This window comes from Pinus tabuliformis, chromosome J (genome assembly GCF_031772625.1).
Source record: "Pinus tabuliformis cultivar Carrire ecotype Pingquan chromosome J, CPIR1, whole genome shotgun sequence".
In the NCBI taxonomy this organism is placed as follows: domain Eukaryota; kingdom Viridiplantae; phylum Streptophyta; class Pinopsida; order Pinales; family Pinaceae; genus Pinus; species Pinus tabuliformis.
Window position 1 is genome coordinate 1,129,399,121 of NC_142295.1, and position 17,053 is coordinate 1,129,416,173.

The window sequence follows — 17,053 nt, forward strand, 5'->3', positions numbered from 1 at the left end:
TCCTGCATACCAAACAAAGGAGTGAGGAAAGGAAAGTAAACCATAAACAAAGACAAACATATTTGCATCGATTTTTATCTATATAATTTTGATTCTCATTTGTTTATGACAATCTATTTTTTTAAATTTTAGTTTTCTAAATTCCATTTTTCCTTATTTAACAAATAATATCATAAGTTTTAGAAAATTTGTCCCATTACTCTTGTTCGTCTAATTTACAATAAATTTTTTTAAATTCAAGAATTAAAATATTTATTTATTTATTTTGGAAATAAATTTAAATAAATAAATTACTTTAAACCAACATTAAAAGTTAATTATGAAATATTTGATTAATATGGAAGAACAAACAAACTAGTCATACAAAGTAGGGGTTATAATGTCAAAGGTAAGGACTAATAAACCGTAATTTATAGGATGATTTATGATCCAGATTGAATTATTATATTGTTTGTCATTTGTCTCAATTCTTTCAAAGTGGAAAAAGTGGAGGAATCAACTCATAGGACCATTTTTACTAGCGGGACCCAGTTTGGCAAATTGGGATCTGAAACCTTCTAGGAGCATTTTGATTCATCAAATGGCGTTTTTTTGGAGTAATTTTTTTTCACTTTGGCACAATAATTTTTCTCCTATTCTACACACAAAGACCTTTCCAATGGTACAAGATTCACCTTAATCAAAGTATATATGAAAAATTTATGCCACTCGGAAGTTGAACTTCTTGTTTTCACCACCATAATTCAAGAGGATGCCACGCCAGCCTCCATAACTCTTGGAAAAGGGGCTAGCCACGAGATTATAATAAAGAATATTGTAGAAGAGTCCATATTGTAACTCTGGTCAAATTAGTCAAACCTAACCATTGATAGACTATTGGGCTGTGTTATAACCGAGCCATTATGAGGAAAAGGGGTTCCATTATTTTTGAGTGCATTTGTTCAATAGATGAGAAAAATATCTGAGAGGGATAGGGAGAGAGCACAAAAAGAATATTTGTGAATTTTAGCAACCCACGAGCCACAAGCCATACTTCTTTGTACTCATAGTCATTTTCTATTTTGAGAAAGAGAGCAGAGTGACCTCACCTTCTAGCTGGGTTTTCTCCTCAAAGGGTTTCCCAGGTTATATCTTGAGTTAAATGTGTTTATGGGATTTTATTTCAATGTTCTCTATTTTATGCATAAATTCTAATTCACATGAATACACAATTAAGAGTAATCTACATATCCATAAATATAAAGAGAAATAAGCCCTAATAGTGTAGATTTTGTATTTATTTTTTTAAATATATTTTTATAAGATCTATTGTGACAAAATATCCAGTGGAATATCTACGAAAATTATACATAGCATATTGGTATAAGAGCAAGTTTCTTTGGATATATTATGGATATTTATAGGGGATCTAGATTGGCTAGGCCAAAAGTCAGAAAACCCTAGTAATGGCCGAAAAATTTGTGAATAACCCTCCTGATATTGCAGAGGAGAGGTTTTTGCTACTGGAAGCATAAGATGCAAATAAGCTATAATCTGAATCTCCTCATGTCGGCCTTAAACAATAAGCTAAGGATGCTTGAAGAAAATGAGGGTTCTAACACAAAGGACATATCATAGGAGAATGGGGAGATTGAGAAGAAACAAAGATACAACTAAAGAAAGGACTTGAAAGAGATCAACCTAATTCAATTGTCATGGACCATTGATAGTTCCTTTCCAAAATGGAAGCAAATGTCTATATAAAGACATACCAAGGTGAGATCAAAACTCTAAATCTAAATCACTAGTTGCAACAATTATAAGTGTATTTTGGTGTTCATCATATTGAGGAAGAACAAAATATTTCATTTGTGCAACTGAAATTAGAGGGCCATGGCTTGACCTCCTAGGAAATCCACACAAAGACCTTGAATTTGGATGGATATCCTCCAATGAATAAGTGGGAGGACTTTAAAACCATCATAGCATCATAATTTTACCCTATTGGGTATGCAGAGGACCAGTGGATTCAGTGGCACTACTTTAGGCAGAAGTAAGGGCAGAATGTACAGGAGTACACCACAAAATTTAAAAAAGATTACCATAATTTTGGGTATCTCTCGAAAGAACCTAGATATACTCCTCAAGTACTTGGGGGGTTGATATAGTCATATGAAGAAGAAATTGATGTTGTTCAAGCCCAGATTGGTGGACAACACTTGTGTACAAACATAGTACCTAGAGAACATAGGACTTAAGAAAGGGAAATCAAGTAGATCGAAGTAGAAGGAGCAATAAGAAGCTTCTAAGGAGGGGAAGAAGGAGTGGAAAGGGGGAAAAGATAAAAATATGACAACCACAACACACCAGTGCAAATATCCTAGCAACCACTGCAACATTGATGACCATACATAGGAGACATGATGGAAGTTGCATCCAGAGATTAACACAAAGAACAAAAATAAAGACAATAAGAAGAAGAATCTCATGACCACTAATTCGAGCAACTAAGTTGAAAGCAGCTTGGATGTGGATGAGAAGATTGTCTGTACATCAATGTAGAAGGACACGAATCTAAGTAGCCTTCAACAATAGGAAGAGAAAGAAATTACCAAACTCTTCCACATAAAGATAAGAAGACAAATATTGATGCTTTGTTTGAATTTGAATTGCAAGCGAATCTCATTGCAATAGAGCTAGTCAACAAATTGGTTTAGAAGTTTGTGATCACCCAAGCCAATATCCATTGCGATGGGTAAATAAGTATGCATAGTTGAAGGTAACAAAATAATGTAAAATTATATTTTCCATTAATGTTAATTTTATTGATGAAGTAGACCTATATATAGTTCCCCTTGATGTATGTGAAGTCATGTTTGGTAGTCCCTACATGTACATGCGAGATGAGATATTAATGCAGAGAGCCACCCGGTACCAACTTTTCAAGGATAGAAAATCATTCACCATCAATGAACACAGAGACAAGTCGAAAATTTTGCTGCTAAGTGCCAACCAACCCAAGCAATTAATTAGTTCCAACAAGAAGTATGTTTTACTATTTTTAAGAGAAAATCAGTTTGTAGAAGAGTTAATAAGAGGCAAGGCATCCTTGGATGGGTGTAATAAGAAAGAAAAACAAAAACTCAAAGAGTTGTTATAGAAATATAGGGAAGTGTTCACACAAGATCCAACTATTTCCAGACTCCCCATTAACGAACATTGGATTGTACATGCAGTCTATCATAGAAGCTAGTGGAGTGAAAAAACAATTGCAAAAGTTATTGGAATAGGGTTTCATTTGACCAAGTACATCATAATGTGGGTCATCCATCATCATTGTGCAAAAGAAGGATGGAATAGGGTGAATGTGTATAGATTACAGGGAGTTGAACAAAATAACACTTAAGAATAGGTACCCCCTTCCTAGGATAGATGATTTGCTGGATCAGTTGAAACAACCGAAGTATTTCACCAAGTTAGACTTAAAGTCTAAATATCGCAAGTTAGAGTCAGAGAAGAAGATACCTAGAAAACCTCCTTCAAAACTAAGCAAGGTTTGTATGAGTGTTTAGTCATGCCATTTTTCATATGCAATGCACCAACTACATTTATGAGGTAAATGAATGATCTACTACACTCTTTTATAGATTCATTTGTTATTTTTTATCTGGATGATATACTGGTATATGATGATACCTGGAAGGAGCATATATCACATTTGACGCATGTGATAGAGACATTAAAGAAGCACCAAATACTGAAAAATATTAAGAAGTTTGACTTTGCACAACAATCTTTGGTGTATCTTGGGTATGTGATATGTGGAGGAGAGTTGAAAATAGATCTGACCAAGTTGGAGGCCATCATGAAATGACTGGTGTCTACTAATGTTTCTTAGGTTCTACATTTCATTGGGGTAACACAATAGCTGAGGAAATTCAAAGCCTCAATTTAAATGATAGAAACACTCCTCCATGCCATAACAACAAGTGGAAAGAGTTTCCAGTGAGGAAAAGGTAAATAAATGGCCTTTGAGGAGTTAAAGAAGAAGATTAGTGAAGCATCAGTTCTAGAATTACTGAACTTGCAACAACCCTTCGAAGTGGAGAAGGATGCAAGTGGGTATGCTATGGGAGAAGTCTTGATGCAGGGAGGAAGGCATATATGCTACCATTCTAAAGTATTTCATGGGGTAGTTCTTAATGAGACAATAAACCACATATATCACCATCCACACTGCAATAGGATTAGAATTACAAGTGGATGTGGGTTCTACAACAATTTCATTTAGCGATTAAGTATAAGAAGGGAAACACAAACAATATGGCCGACATGCTTTCAAGGCAACCTAGGTCAAAGATCACAACTTTGGGAACTCTAATGCACATGGAGCCATTCACCCATGATGAGACATATTTAGAGGATAAGGAATTCAAGGAGGTGTTTGAGTAGTTGTAGATTCATAGTCATGTGCATGACGGTGAAAACAACATTTACTACCATATCTAGGACAAGTTATAGGCCAGATAAGTTATGTTTTCCTAAAGGTGAGTGTTTTCAGCTGAAAAAAGAGGCTCGCACCTCCAATGTTGCAAGGCACTTTGGTGTGGGGAATATAGTATACAACTTGGAGAGGTATGTGTATTGGTCCAAGATTCAAGAAAATATATCTAAGTTCATAAGAGGATGCATGCTTTGTTGTACCATCAAGCCTAGTGACAGGAAACATGGTATATATAATCCCTTACTTGTACCCACTCGTCCATGGGAAAACATTTCAATGGACTTTGTGGAAGGTTTAGCAACAACCATGAAGAAACATAACTACCTATTTGTGGTAGTTGACAGTTTCAAGAAGATGTGTATTTTGATGCCCTAAAAGAAGACCATTAGCGGGCAAGAAGAAATAATCTTGTTTTTTGGATAAGTTTGGGTGCACGTTACGATACCAAGGAGCATAATTTTAGACAAGGACACAATATTTATCAATGCATTTTGGATTAAATTGTGGGAGAATATGGACACAAAGTTGAAGAGGTCTACAACATTCCATCCTTATATAGATGGGAAAATAGTAGTCAATAGGTCTTTGGTGCAGCTTTTGAGGGGGTTACAATTAGAAGCATCCAAAGAACTAAGATGAAAATTTAGTATATATACAATAGTCTCATAACAGGATAGTCCACACTTCTACTAGTAAGTCCCCATTTGAAACTTGTTTCGGATATTTACCACCTTCACCTATGGATATAAATAAATATTTTTATAAATTAAAACTAGCAATTTCCCTGTTAACTGTGCTGGAATTATGTCAACCAAGGGGGTATCCCTGATGTGATGTCCTAATTAGACCTCACACCATTTGGAATAGAAGCCCCATCGAGAGTATTAACCTAGTTGCCATATATTCTTTTATATTTTCCTTGGCTTTAGCTGTCAGCAAGAGAGAGAAGCATGTATGTGCCTTTACGAAAAGCAAGTAAGTGTGTCTGGTGAATGTTCAGTTGTAGGTGTATCAAGGTTCTTCTACTGCAGAGGGAGGGAAGTTGAGCCTCTAAGAGAGAGGTAATATTACCACCATGGTAGAGGCACACAAAAGAGAAAACAGAATTTCCTAACATCAATACCATTTCTACAGGACCTCTCTCACAGATATAAAAGACACAGCAAGCTTGTGGAAATATGAACTGGTGGAAATTTTATTATATGGATGCAGATTTTACATAAAGATGTTTTCTTTACAGAGATTGATTGTCATTGCATTTACCGGACTTTCTATCGTCCGCAAGGAACAAGTATTACCGGAGGCTGCCTGGCAATAAACAGACTCTGCCTCAGAAATTTTACAGACTCACAAATATACAGACTTTTCCTATTGGTTCAGCCACTTTAGGTTCTCCCCAGTGCCGAGCACACTGATGCGCAGGCTTCCAAACCAAAACTATAAGACCTGAGTGAATATTTCGTGATGCAAGCAAATCAGACACTATGGTCCGCAGATGCAGAGCAGGAAAAATCACTCGACCCAAAACTCAAGACTCAAGACTCTCTCCAAACCCGAATGAATCTTACTTCACAACTACCTCTTATTTATAAAGCTAGAAGGGAACAAACATCCGTGAATGGACTGTGTCCATACTGATGACTCAGAAATAAAGTACTGGACAGACCTGGACAAATCGCCGAAAGCAAGATTCGGGCATAGGGCAATATTGTCCTATGTTATGACTCAGAAATAAAGTACTGGACAGACCTGGGCAAATCGCCGAAAGCAAGATTCGGGCATAGGACAATATTGTCCTATGTTATCTCATCCCTACTCTTTTTCAGAGAGCCTGAGGCATGTGGGGACCGAATCTTCATACATACAGTAATTTACACAGAGGATATTCATAAAAGAGAACCCTCGAAAGACTAAAATGACTAAAAAGACGAGATATGCAAATCTCAAGACGTACAAAGTGGAGATTCCAGGACGAGGGAATCCACGAAAGCTCGTCCAGCACCATAGTCGGCTGGAAAGACGTCAATCAAAGGTGTAATAATCAATTTGTGGGTAAGTGTAGTACTGGTAATTCCATCTTTCAATTAAGTAATTGGAATAATATTGTACCCACACTTCTTTTTCAGTTTCCCAAGTTGAATTATCATGAGGATCTGGTAAATCTAATTCATTAAGGTTCATGAATGGGTTTAATTCTGGATCAACTTGTTGATGGAATTCTTCGTAGCTGGTACTCGGAATTATTTTCCTGTACTTGTAGTGATTCATTACGAACCACCTCACATGGCCACATCTTCTGACACCATTTAGAAAATCTGTACTGTTAATATTTACCACATCTCCTATTGTTTTATCCAAAACCAATGTCATCATCGTGCTGTTAGGACTGAAATTTGGTATTTTCAACAAGCCCATGGAGTATGGTTTCATGATAAGTGGGGATAAGCCATATTTCTCCCACCAATCCATGAACCATCCTGGAACAGGGTCATCTTCTTCCATGTCTTCTACTGGAGTATCTTCAAACAAAAAAGAAAACTGCAAGGAATAAAACATATTAGTAGAAAAATTCTGCAGATTCATTGCTGTGTAGAAAGCCTCTTGCTGCCGATCCAAATCATAATTTTCCCTGTGAAGATGATTGTCAAACCTTCTGAATGTTATGTGACAACTAGTGATCCTGTTATCATCTTCATGATCTCTCTCAATTACATAGGCAATGCTCCCGATTTGCCTTAGATAATCCAGGGCTTCAAGAGCTTCATTATTTGCTTCATCTTGATGAGGATCTGTCCAAAGGAAATCAATGCCTGTCCTGTACCTGACTTCTTTTATCGGTCGCCAATCTTCATCATGGTCTAGAAGACTTGTTTCCAAATCATATGAAATCCATCCAGATGAAGTCTCAATTTCTACAGTATCTTCATGTCTTCTGATGAAATTGCATTGCAGACTCATTATTGAATGTTCAGATAAAAACTCTCTGCTCAACATATCTGCAAAACTGTTCTTATCTCCTTTGACAAATTCAATATCAAAGTTATATTGACTGAGTTGCATAATCCATCTTACCATAGCAGCGTCTTCAAAATCACATTTGTGAATGGCATATTTTAATGCTTGGCAGTCTGTTTTGATGGTGAATTTGGTGTAGATGACAAAATCTCTGAATTTTTCTATTCCCAAACAAACTGCTCTAAGCTCTTTCTTCAGACTTGACCAATTCAATTGATTTTTGGCCCATAATCCAGATGCATATTGACTTATCTCAATCTCATTTTTGCTACTGGGGTTCTTTTGGCACAAGACTGCTCCCCAACCTTCATAACTAGCATATGTCATAATGATTTTCTCCCATTCTTCTCTGATAGGGGAGAGAGGCTGAATATTTCTGACTCTCTTTTATTGCTCTGACTGCCTGTGTGCATTCACCATTCCATGGAATTGGATCCTTCTGAAGCCTTTTATTCAACAATTTCCTTTCTTGTGCACAATGCTTCAGAAACTTAGAAATGTAATTCAGACTTCCCAAAAATCTTTGCAACTGTGTCTGATCCTTAATTTCATCAGGGAAGAGATCAACAAAATTCAAACTCTTTTGGATTACAGTATAGGATCCATACTGTATATTGTAACCCAAGAAGTCTATCATTGGCCGAAATAATTTCATCTTGGATTCTGATAATACTATACCCATTTCTTTGACCCTGCGGAGAAAGATTTTCAAATGTTTAACATGGTCAACAATATTATCAGAATGAATCAGTAAATCATCAATATACTTTTTCAGGAATTCCTCCATTCCTTCAAAAGTTTCATCCATTATTCTCTGGAAGGCTGAAGGAGCGTTAATTAGGCCGAATGGCATGATATTCCATTCATAATGTCCTTCAGGTACAGAGAATGCTGTCTTCCATTTGTCTTCCTCTTTGATTCCTACTTGCCAAAAACCAGATTTGAGATCAAATTTGGAGAATATTTTAGACTTTGATATCTGGGCAAGTATGGAGGATGGCTTTGGCAAAGGGTATGCATCATAATCCAAAATACTATTCAGGGGTTTGTAATTCACAACCAACCTTGGCTTTCCTCTGGCAATTTCAGCATGCTTATTAACATAAAATGCAAAACATGGTATGGGGCTCTTACTTTTCCTGATAAGCCCTTTCTTTAAGAGATCCTTTATTTCTTCTCTGCAAAGCTTCATTTGTTCTTCATTCAATGCCACTGCTTTGGATCTCCTTAATTTTCCACTGAAATCTTTTTTGAGAGGAAGCTCTTCTTCCTGTTTCTTAATATGCAAGAAAGCATTTGGATCGTTTGAACAACACTCTTTGAATTTAGCAGTGAGATTTGCTATTTCAGAGGCATATTTTCCATTATCCAAATGTTCTTCTGTTTTTAATACTTCTCTTTTTACTTCCTTTTTTGCTAGAAGATTTTCCATTCTCTCAAGTCTTTTAATCCTAATTGGAGAATTAGAATTGATAAATGGAAAAAAGACTTCCTTATTCTCAAGGCTGATAAAATATCCATACCTCTGGGTTATTGTATCAAATTTTGCTCCATGCATGCTAAAATTCTGAAAAAATGGGGTCCCAAGGTACATTGCACAGTCTAGTCCTGGGACAATGGGACAAGCCAAATGAACTCCGATCTTTTCTGTAAGAAGAACATCTATTTCTGCTTCATACTTAGTGGGGATATCACCACTTGCAGTAATCACCCTTGGACATGTTGTTGGCCTTCGATGATGCATACCAACTACAGTATCACTTACAATATTTAACCTAGAACCAGTATCCATAAGAACTTTCCAGAATTCATACTGGTTTCCAATCTTTACCTTCATTTTGACACAATACATGACATCTCTATTCATGCTATTGCATCCAAAATCTGTTCTTGCCTTTTCCTCTTCTTCTCCTTCTTCCTGGCTGTACTGCTGCTGAACTTGTCCTGGATGATAAGTCCAGTTTTCTGTTTTTCCTGAAATAGGGCCTTGTGATGAAGAGGCAGGAGATTCCTGTGCATTCAATATCCTTAGACTTAGTTCATTGTGTTTTTCAACACAGAGTCTCCTGTTCTCCTTGATTGTTTTTCTCAATTCCTTAATTGCCTGATGGACTGCAGGCAAAGTCTGTGGCAGATCTTCTCCAAAATATTCATTTCTAAACTGTTTGGTTAAGGCCTCTACTGAGAGAAGAGTAGCAGGAGGTACATACCCTTTATTTGGAGAATTCTTCAGATTAGAAGGTGTTTTCTTCAAATGTTCTGTTAGCAAAGATCTGTACATATCTTTCATCTGTGGATCAGTAGCAGCCATCATTTGTGCAAAAATATTTTTGCTGGTCTCATCATAATCAGTCTTCATCATTCTGACTGCATTACATGTACAAACATCAGGATCATCACAGTCACAATATTTACATTCTGTACAGTGTGGGTCATTACAAAATTCTTCATCAGATGACTCTTCTGAGTCAACAAAGTTAAAATCATTTTCAGACCCAGAATCAGAAGATACAAGCTCATCACAGCTGCTAGGAAGATCAAAAGGATTTATCTTTCCTTTCTTATTTCTATACTGGAATTTCTTTTTAGATGAATCCTTCTTTTTGTTTGGACAGTTTGGAGCTGTGTGGCCTTTTTTGTTACAATTGTAACAAATTATTTCTCTGTCTTTGGAAAACATTTTTGTATGCTTATAAGGTTTTGCTTTGTAATGTTTTCCTTTTGGTTTTTCTTGGGAAATCTGGTAATTCTTTTTGAAGTGTCTTTTATTTCTTCTCTTATGCCCCTCAGAATTTCCAGCTTTACCAAGGTGCCATTGCTTACAGAGCTGCTGGTATCCATGAGGCTTTTTAGGATTAGTAGCTGCTCTAGCAATCTTCATTTGTGAACATAATTCAACAATGATAGCCTTTACAGCCTGTCTGATTATACCAAATTTATAATCACCAACCTTCCCTGGTAATTTATTGACAATAGCAGAAGAAACCCATTGGGGAAGGGATGCAACAAAAATTTCCTTCCATTTTGGCTCAAGAATGAGATTTGGAGTCAATGTGTGCAATCTGTGAAGGAATTCATTAAAGTATTCATCAAAGTGCTGCATATTATGCAATTTCATGGCCAGCAAAGTAATGGTTGTAATATCATTGGTTATCTGGGGGAAACCAATGAAATTGACAGTAATGGCATAGAGGAGTTTTCCTATCATATTGCTGACAGGCATATGAGTAACAGGGTCTATGTGAGTAGTGCCATCCTCATTTAGGACAACAACTTGTTCCCAATCTCCAAGGAGGCTTGGCTCTTTCAATGTCTCAGCTTTTAGCCAAGAATCTAATGTTCCCTCAAATCCTCCAATTATTCTTCTTGTAGCATTAGTAGGACCTATGTCATCTGCAAGATAAGTCCTATAACAAACAAGCATGGAATGTAAAACAGACATGATTTCAGCCTCAGTACAATTGTCAATATTCCATGAGTAAGTAGAATTTGCAGACCAATCCTTATGATATTCAGATTGCATAAGGTCTCTGCGATCAGGAGCAGGGTTCCAAGTAGTCTCCCATCTCGATCTGGAAGATGTAGCATTGAGCTGATCTTTATCATCATCAGATTATTCTTGGTCTTTCACAGAGAAGTTATTGATACAGATTTCAAGATCTTCAATTTGTGGTTCTGCTTCTATCTTGTGAAGACTCATGTCAAATAGTGATGCTTCTATCTTATGAATACTTGTATCAAAACTTTCTTCTTCGTCTTTAGTGGATGAATCTTCAAACATGAAATTATAGGATTCTGGCTTGCTTGATTCTTCAGTTTCTTTGGATTGTTTTATGGCAGGATGTGGGCTAAAGAAACTGGGATTTGCAAACAAAGAATATGGATGAGAGGAGGTAGGTGGTGGAAAGGTTATAGAACTGGGTGTCCTGATGAGGCTTTCCACAGAAGGAGTAATAGAATATGGAACAGAAGTCTTGGGTTCTGAAAATATAGTTGCAGATTTATAAGCTTCGACCCTAGGCTTCTTTTTCAGGGATTCTATCCCTTGAGATACTTCCCAAACTTGTTTTTGGACAATATCTAGGGAATTACTGATTTTCACTATTTCTTTTCCATGAGCAGAGGTAGCTTCATGGGTCTTTTTTTCTATCTGTCCTGTCTGTAAAGATAATCTGTCAAGACTCTTAGCAAGAGCCTTATCATTTTCTGCTAGAGTAGTTACGCTGCTATTCAGACAAACTGTGTTATAATCTTGTTTTCTCAGAATACTTTCAAGCATGGTCTTCATTTCAGAATTAGCAGTTTCAATACTCTCAAATTTAGAACTGACAAATTTCTCAAGACTAGACAGAGCTAAATTAGTCCAATTAGTAGCAGCAACAGCATCTCTTGCTACTAGGTTAGGATCATCAGCATGAGATGGAAGCAATTTGTACAATTTTCCATCTTGACTTCTTATCACAAAATTTTTCCAAGGGGGAAACTCTGTGTCTGTTTCCAAAAGGCTTCCGTCAAGGAGTTCCCACTTGTGTTTATTTGGAGTTCCAGTCCGCATCATGTTTACTTGGAGCTGAGAACAAATCTTTCTTAGTAATTTTTCTCCTTCAATTTGAACAGTAATCAGAGATCTGGGAATATTTGGCTTGTTTAACATGCTCTGAATCTTTGGCTGAAAAACATGGGCTTTCAAAGGAGGAGGAATTACTACAGGATTTTCTTTCAGCTTTTCTTCTACAAATTTCTCTGGATCCTTGATTCTCTTTTGCTTTGCTTGGTTTCTGAATTGTTTCATCAAGGATTGTTCTATTATATTTGCAGAAGGGTAATACCATTCATAGAATGATATCCACTGATTTTCTGCCTTCATCCATTCTTTCCATTTCTCAACATTATGTTTGTTGAAGGCAGGGCGATCATCTCTTGGAAGAAGCATTACTTCTTCGAAGTACAAATGTTCTTTTTCATGTGTAAACATATCCCAATTGAACATTTTCTTTTTCCATTGATCTTCTGGATCATATGGACTGATACCTTTAAAAATCTTTAAAAAGGCAACTATCTCTGAATCAGAAGGGATTTCTACATGCTTTGGAATCCTATCAATAGGATTTCTTCTGTATTCAGGAATAGGTGAAGAATCAACATAGCCCAAACCATAAGTGGAAGAACTAGAAACTGTATGTACAAGTAGTTCTTCTTGTGGGTTAAAGAATACCACTTTTTTGTAGTTTTCCTCGGAGGAATCAGACGGAGGAGTGAATCTGATCATATTGATCCTGTGACGGTCTGATGACTCACCATGTGGTGTAGGCAGCTTTGAGGAGAATTGGCAAAATGTTTTTGAGCAGTGTGGATGATCACAGACTGAGCTGAATGGCTGAGATGGGTTTGGCTGTGAAAATAATCTTCTGATAGAATCATATACTGCTTGGTCAATTACAAATTACGGAGGTGCAGAGGTTTGAGCAGGATGTAATTGGCTAATTGTGGTTGGAACTGCAGAGACAGAAACATAGGGTCCACCATGCTGAACTGTATTGACTCTGGGAAATCTTGTGGTAACTTTACCGTCAATCTCAGTAATGATTGACTGTGCTGCAGCAACAGGTTTTTTTATGGGTTTTCCCCAATTGGTTACCCAGTCATCAGGAGGACACAAATCATTGCGGGAAACATAGAATGGTGCTACAGGATTACAGGATGAGTCATATTGGATGAGAGTGACTCGGCCTTCATCTTTGTCAGGGGTGTGCAATACATCAGGAATTGTGGTATTCTAAAATCGGACACAAGTAATATAAAAGATGGCCAAATTTTTTGATTTTGTTTTGAAGTTTTCATATCCTGCAGTCTGAATACCTAATGTTAGGCATTGCAGGACATTTGGGTCATCTAATGCAACAGAAAAGTCTGGAAAAACATCATACTGTACAGGGCCTTCAGCAAGGCTTGTCTCAATGCCACCTATCATGGCTTGTGTAAATGTAGTCCATCGATTATCAAATAGGGCTGAGAATACATAGGCTTTTTGGCCTTTTCTATGCAACACATTCAGTCCTATTCTCACCATCCCCAGATGGGCGTATTGATAACTAGCTTTGAGGGCCACTTTGATATGTTTGGCCTCTAGGAGAGAGATGGTCAACATAACATTCAATGTTAAATCAACTTTAATGGATTTTTCTTTGATTTTTATCTGACTGAGGGCACGGAAATTAAAAGAGGAAAGTCCTCGATACACATCATGAGGAGAGACTGGTGGATGTTTACAGTTTACAGTTGGGTCTGTTTCTTCTTGTTCAATTATTGCAGAATTACCAGAAGCAGATTCAGATTGACATAAACCTTCTAAACCAGATCTTAGTTCCTCTTCAGTCTTTATAGATTTAAAATGCTTTGTTCCAAATATTCCCATAGACTCAGAAGATTCAGCAGATGAATTTCTAGAAGCATCCATTGTAGATTTAAGAAAGATAAATACCCGTTCAAAGACTTGCAGAAAATGATGAAAGAAGAATTGCGGCTTTCTTCTGAAGGAGAAATTGCGGCTTCTTCGCGTACTTGAAGTACGAATTCTCGTCCAATGTCTTCAACACCCTCCGACGCCAACAACAGCAACAATGGGCTCAAACGCTATTCAGGACTCAAACGAATTCGCGATCCACTCAAACAATATCTCACAGCAAAACATCAACTCAACAATACTTGGCTCTGATACCATTTATACAGGACCTCTCTCACAGATATAAAAGACATAGCAAGCTTGCGGAAATATGAACTGGTGGAAATTTTATTATATGGATGCAGATTTTACATAAAGATGTTTTCTTTACAGAGATTGACTGTCATTGCATTTACCTACAGGACCTCTCTCACAGATATAAATGACACAACAAGCTTGCGGAAATATGAACTGGTGGAAATTTTATTATATGGATGCAGATTTTACATAAAGATGTTTTCTTTACAGAGATTGACTGTCATTGCATTTACCGGACTTTCTACCGTCCGCAAGGAACAAGTATTACCGGAGGCTGCCTGGCAATAAACAGACTCTGCCTCAGAAATTTTACAGACTCACAAATATATAGACTTTTCCTACTGGTTTAGCCACTTTAGGTTCTCACCAGTGCCGAGCACACTGATGCGCAGGCTTCCAAACCAAAACTATAAGACCTGAGTGAATATTTCGTGATGCAAGCAGATCAGACACTATGGTCCGCAGATGCAGAGCAGGAAAAATCACTCGACCCAAAACTCAAGACTCAAGACTCTCTCCAAACCCGAATGAATCTTACTTCACAGCTATCTCTTATTTATAAAGTTGGAAGGGAACAAACATCCGTGAATGGACCGTGTCCATACTGATGACTCAGAAAGTACTGAATAGACCTGGACAAATCGCCGAAAGCAAGATTCGGGCATAGGGAAATATTGTCCTATGTTATGACTCAGAAAATAAAGTACTGGACAGACCTGGGCAAATCGCCGAAAGCAAGATTTGGGCATAGGACAATATTGTCCTATGTTATCTCATCCCTACTCTTTTTCAGAGAGCCTGAGGCATGTGGGGACCAAATCTTCATACATACAGTAATTTACACAGAGGATATTCATAAAAGAGAACCCTCGAAAGACTGAAATGACTAAAAAGACGAGATATGCAAATCTCAAGACGTACAAAGTGGAGATTCCAGGATGAGGGAATCCACGAAAGCTCGTCCAGCACCATAGTCGGCTGGAAAGACATCAATCAAAGGTGTAATAATCAATTTGTGGGTAAGTGTAGTACTGGTAATTCCATCTTTCAATTAAGTAATTGGAATAATATTGTACCCACACTTATTTTTCAGTTTCCCATGTTGAATTATCATGAGGATGTGGTAAATCTAATTCATTAAGGTTCATGAATGGGTTTAATTCTGGATCAGCTTGTTGATGGAATTCTTCGTAGCTGGTACACAGAATTATTTTCCTGCACTTGTAGTGATTCATTACGAACCACCTCACATGGCCACATCTTCTGACACCATTCAGAAAATCTGTACTGTTAATATTTACCACATCTCCTATTGTTTTATCCAAAACCAATGTCATCATCGTGCTGTTAGGACCGAAATTTGGTATTTTCAACAAGCCCATGGAATATGGTTTCATGATAAGTGGGGATAAGCCATATTTCTCCCACCAATCCATGAACCATCCTGGAACAGGGTCATCTTCTTCCATGTCTTCTACTGGAGTATCTTCAAATAAAAAAGAAAACTGCAAGGAATAAAACATATTAGCAGAAAAATTCTGCAGATTCGTTGCTGTGTAGAAAGCCTCTTGCTGCCGATCCAAATCATAATTTTCCCTGTGAAGATGATTGTCAAACCTTCTGAATATTATGTGACAACTAGTGATCCTGTTATCATCTTCATGATCTCTTTCAATTACATAGGCAATGCTCCCGATTTGCCTTAGATAATCCAAGGCTTCAAGAGCTTCATTATTTGCTTCATCTTGATGAGGATCTGTCCAAAGGAAATCAATGCATGTCCTGTACCTGACTTCTTTTATCGGTCGCCAATCTTCATCATGGTCTAGAAGACTTGTTTCCAAATCATATGAAATCCATCCAGATGAAGTCTCAATTTCTACAGTATCTTCATGTCTTCTGATGAAATTGCATTGCAGACTCATTATTGAATGTTCAGATAAAAACTCTCTGCTCAACATATCTACAAAACTGTTCTTATCTCCTTTGAAAAATTCAATATTAAAGTTATATTGACTGAGTTGCATAATCCATCTTACCATAGCAGCGTCTTCAAAATCACATTTGTGAATGGCATATTTTAATGCTTGGTAGTCTGTTTTGATGGTGAATTTGGTGTAGATGACAAAATCTCTGAATTTTTCTATTCCCAAACAAACTGCTCTAAGCTCTTTCTTCAGACTTGACCAATTAAATTGATTTTTGGCCCATAATCCAGATGCATATTGACTTATCTCAATCTCATTTTTGCTGCTGGGGTTCTTTTGGCACAAGACTGCTCCCCAACCTTCATAACTAGCATCTGTCATAATGATTTTCTCCCATTCTTCTCTGATAGGGGAGAGATGCTGAATATTTCTGACTTTCTCTTTTATTGCTCTGACTGCCTGTGTGCATTCACCATTCCATGGAATTGGATCCTTCTGAATCCTTTTATTCAACAATTTCCTTTCTTGTGCAAAATGCTTCAGAAACTTAGAAATGTAATTCAGACTTCCCAAAAATCTTTGCAACTGTGTCTTATCCTTAATTTCATCAGGGAAGTGATCAACAAAATTCAAACTCCTTTGGATTACAGTATAGGATCCATACTGTATATTGTAACCCAAGAAGTCTATCATTGGCCGAAATAACTTCATCTTGGATTCTGATAATACTATACCCATTTCTTTGACCCTGCGGAGAAAGATTTTCAAATGTTTAACATGGTCAGCAATATTATCAGAATGAATCAGTAAATCATCAATATACTTTTTCAGGAATTCCTCCATTCCTTCAAAAGTTTCATCCATTAT